The sequence below is a fragment of the Pimephales promelas genome, chromosome 15 (genome assembly GCF_988280905.1).
Source record: "Pimephales promelas chromosome 15, fPimPro1.hap1.1, whole genome shotgun sequence".
NCBI classification, from domain to species: Eukaryota; Metazoa; Chordata; class Actinopteri; order Cypriniformes; family Leuciscidae; genus Pimephales; species Pimephales promelas.
In genome coordinates, this window is record NC_142783.1 from 23,410,650 (window position 1) to 23,414,259 (window position 3,610).

At 37.4% G+C, this 3,610-nt stretch overlaps 1 long non-coding RNA gene across 1 annotated transcript; it reads right to left on the reverse strand.

Annotated features, from left to right (window-relative positions):
* Positions 1-476: 476 nt before the first annotated feature.
* Positions 477-2,291, reverse strand: LOC120471905 (uncharacterized). Its single transcript, XR_016146603.1, has 4 exons — positions 1,713-2,291; positions 1,099-1,171; positions 878-967; positions 477-791 (listed from the first exon to the last, which is right to left on the reverse strand). It is a non-coding gene; the product is annotated as an uncharacterized LOC120471905 (long non-coding RNA).
* Between the last annotated feature and the right edge of the window lie 1,319 nt (positions 2,292-3,610).

Consider the following 3,610-nt stretch of genomic DNA (forward strand, 5'->3'; position numbering starts at 1 on the left):
GCACTCAGGTCCAAGTCCCATGGCCAAGAGGAGTAATGTCTGCAAAGGAGACCGGCAGCTGCTCGAAGATCTCTTTTGGAGAAAACTGTTGATTTTATACTCAAAAAATGTAAGTATCACTCCTTAAAAATTAATATTACCTCAGAATGAATTGCATTGTTAGCCCACCCCAAAACCTAAACAAAATAATAATATTAAATGCTGACCAATACTTAATTATATAACTTTTTTATATAATAAAAATATAATTTAATAAAACAAGCAAAATGTAATTTGTTTTGTCATATGACAGTTATGCATGAATTCATTTATATTGCTAAATGCAGTGAAACATCTCAATTGTCAGTCAATCGATGAATTAATGCATACATTAATTAAATTTTATATACTGACAACAATAAGAAACATGAATAAATGAGTACAAGAACAAATAAAAGTAACCATCACAATAAACAAATGCATATACAAGTCAACAACACATGAAACAAAGCTTTATTCAAACTACAAGCATGTATTTACTGCCGCTGAACACCACATCCTACTGCTGACTCAACACAGTGGTTCCCATTCTGCGGCTTTATTCTGATGAATTCACCAGAAGGGACTGTGCCTTCGTGCCGGAGCTTGTTGCTGCGCTTCACAATCTGAGGCAATAAGGGCAGGTGGAGTGATGGAGGAACTCATAAGGGCAGGTGGACAGATGGAGGGACTCATCCATGGCACCACTTCCAGGATGCAGGTCTGGGCTCCTCATCCTCAGTGCTCACACCAGTCTGCAGACTTTTCAGATCCTACAAAAATGCTCACAAACATTACACAAAAGTAGTCATTTTAACAACACAATGTCATTTGATTTATGTATTAAAAATAGCCTTACTTTATATTTGAGTAAAATCCCTGAAACCTTTTTTCCCCAACAAATGCTGCCATCATCTTTCCTTGCAGGTCCTGCTCCACCACAAAAGTTCTGCAGCAAATGCAGAAATCAAGACTCAGAAAGGTATTGTTGTAATTTGTCAGTTTGAAATTACAATCATTCAAATAAACTACAACTTAACATTTAATAGATTTTGTTATCCATTTCTGTAGTATATTCACTCAGAGCCATTGATGACAGCATTCAGCATCATGAGCCTCTCTCCACCGGATAAACACGCGTGTTCTTCTGTCCCTGTAACATACAGACAAGATTCACATTATGAGCTCAACACTGAATTTACATGCTGAGGTTGATGTGTTAACTCACTTTTAATCCAACTTAAATGTTCCTCAATATATCAACACTAATAAGGGACAAATTAAATATATATCATGTTTAGTTACTTTATAGATGGGTTTATTTACAGCACATTATTTGTCTAATGTAAGCAGTGTTGACAACAGTGAATAATCCTACATAATAGCACACACATGTATTTTTCATGTTGGGATGTGCTCAACTGCAATACTTATACAATATTTTCCTTCCTGATGTAAATAGACATTTTAAATAAGTGTGTTTAAGATGTATGGTTATGTAAATCCACTTTGGAAAAGTAACTTTACGGTTACTGGAGCTCCCCTGTTACCTATACATAATAAAACATGTGTTTACAGCAAAATCACAACTATACTATTCTGTCTAACTCCTTTAGACCTTCAACAGTTAAAATGTTTACTCTAAAGTAGTTTAACACATCCGATTTAAACACAATGGACCCGTGTTTACTCACATTTGAAAACCACCGCGTCGCTGATCTCCGCGATGTTGATATTGACGTATCCTCTCGCGTGGCCTCCTGGGATAAATGAGTATCATGAATACCCATTGGACAGCACTCAAAAATCTGGGTGGATAGAGTAAGCCATCCGGGAACTTCTCGCCTACTCTTTTATGAAAACTGATGTTTCGAACGTATTGCTAAAACTCAAAATTTCGACCCAAAAAAACAAACAAAAAAAACGACAGTGTTACCCCTGTCGTTTTTTTTTTTTTTTTTGCGAAAAAATAAGTTTCTCCAATCTTCTTGAAACTCTGGATTCTGATAGAGGGTCATGGGACTTAGACCTGAGTGCAAAAATGGAGGCTCTAGACCCTTCCAGAGCTGAGATATCAAAATTCAAAATTTCGACCCGAAAAAAAACCGACAGTGTTACCCCTTTCGTTTTTTTTTTCGTTTTCCGGCAAAAAATTAAGTTTCTGCAATCTTCTCAAAACTCTGGATTATGATAGAGGGCCACGAGACTTTGACCTGAGTGCAAAAATGGAGGATCTAGACCCTTCCAGAGCTGAGATATCGAAATTCAAAATTTCGACCCGAAAAAAAAAAAACGACAGTGTTACCCCTTTCGTTTTTTTTCATTTTCGGGCGAAAAATTAAGTTTCTCCAATCTTCTCAAAACTCTGGATTATGATAGAGGGCTGTGAGACTTTGACCTGAGTGCAAAAATGGAGGCTCTAGACCCTTCCAGAGCTGAGATATCAAAATTCAAAATTTCGACCCGAAAAAAAAACGACAGTGTTACCCCTTTCGTTTTTTTTCATTTTCGGGCGAAAAATTAAGTTTCTCCAATCTTCTCAAAACTCTGGATTATGATAGAGGGCTGTGAGACTTTGACCTGAGTGCAAAAATGGAGGCTCTAGACCCTTCCAGAGCTGAGATATCAAAATTCAAAATTTCGACCTGAAAAAAAAAACGACAGTGTTACCCCTTTCGTTTTTTTTTCATTTTCGGGCGAAAAATTAAGTTTCTCCAATCTTCTCAAAACTCTGGATTATGATAGAGGGCTGTGAGACTTTGACCTGAGTGCAAAAATGGAGGCTCTAGACCCTTCCAGGGCTGAGATATCAAAATTCAAAATTTCGACCCGAAAAAAAACGACAGTGTTACCCCTTTTGTTTTTTTCCATTTTCGGGCGAAAAATTAAGTTTCTCCAATCTTCTCAAAACTCTAGATTATGATAGAGGGCCACGAGACTTTGACCTGAGTGCAAAAATTGGAGGCTCTAGACCCTTCCAGGGCTGAGATATCAAAATTCAAAATTTCGACCCGAAAAAAAAACGACAGTGTTACCCCTTTTGTTTTTTTTCATTTTCGGGCAAAAAATTAAGTTTCTCCAATCTTCTCAAAACTCTGGATTATGATAGAGGGCTGTGAGACTTTGACCTGAGTGCAAAAATGGAGGCTCTAGACCCTTCCAGAGCTGAGATATCAAAATTCAAAATTTCGACCCGAAAAAAAAACGACAGTGTTACCCCTTTTGTTTTTTTCCATTTTCGGGCGAAAAATTAAGTTTCTCCAATCTTCTCAAAACTCTGGATTATGATAGAGGGCCACGAGACTTTGACCTGAGTGCAAAAATGGAGGCTCTAGACCCTTCCAGGGCTGAGATATCGAAATTCAAAATTTCGACCCGAAAAAAAAACGACAGTGTTACCCCTTTCGTTTTTTTCATTTTCGGGCGAAAAATTAAGTTTCTCCAATCTTCTCAAAACTCTGGATTATGATAGAGGGCTGTGAGACTTTGACCTGAGTGCAAAAATGGAGGCTCTAGACCCTTCCAGAGCTGAGATATCAAAATTCAAAATTTCGACCCGAAAAAAAAACGACAGTGTTACCCCTTTCGTTTT